The following is a 735-nucleotide window of genomic DNA, read 5'->3' as shown; positions in this document are numbered from 1 at the left end:
TATTAGTTACCAGCTGTAATCAGGTAAGACATGAAGGCACATTAACTTAAACGCTTCCTCAATTAATGGATAAATACTTTCCTTGGGAGGAATATGTAAACCATTGGTCACAGGGGTAAAAATTAAATAAGGAAGCAAACACTTCCTCAAAAGAATTCATCAAAACTTTTTTTTATTATTTAATGGATATACTGCAAATTATAATTAGTATATATTGTATACACTTAGGAGTTTTTCCACTGTCAATTTTTTATACCAAGTCAATTTACAACAGTATTCAATATATGGTTGTGCAAAAAATCCACTAAAGCTATTGCAGAAGTAACTGAAATTTTGGAAAATTTTATATGCAATGCAATACCATCAAAACAAATATGTAACAATGTATTTGAAAATTTCTAGAAAATATCTATCAAAATATTATGTGTGTTTTTTTTAGTGCATATAGTTGTCTTTCTGCTATCTAGTTTTTCACACTAATGTGCATTTTTCTGTAATTAAGATTATATTATTATTAAGAATGTAAGAAAAATTTTATTTATATTTGGTGTTTATAAAGTTTCTCTCTTTATGAACACTCAGATTGAAGAGTGCTATCACAAGAAAACGCTTTTTCCCCAGTAAAACATTTATAAACTTTCCCTTCTTTGCAGAGCCTCTGATGACACAAAGACATAACCACTAAATGCAGTACTTCCCACAATCATCATCATTCCTAGAATTCCTTTCTGGTGT

This window comes from Galeopterus variegatus, unplaced genomic scaffold (genome assembly GCF_000696425.1).
Source record: "Galeopterus variegatus unplaced genomic scaffold, G_variegatus-3.0.2 Scaffold2174, whole genome shotgun sequence".
In the NCBI taxonomy this organism is placed as follows: domain Eukaryota; kingdom Metazoa; phylum Chordata; class Mammalia; order Dermoptera; family Cynocephalidae; genus Galeopterus; species Galeopterus variegatus.
Note: the sequence above shows the minus strand (reverse complement) of the source record.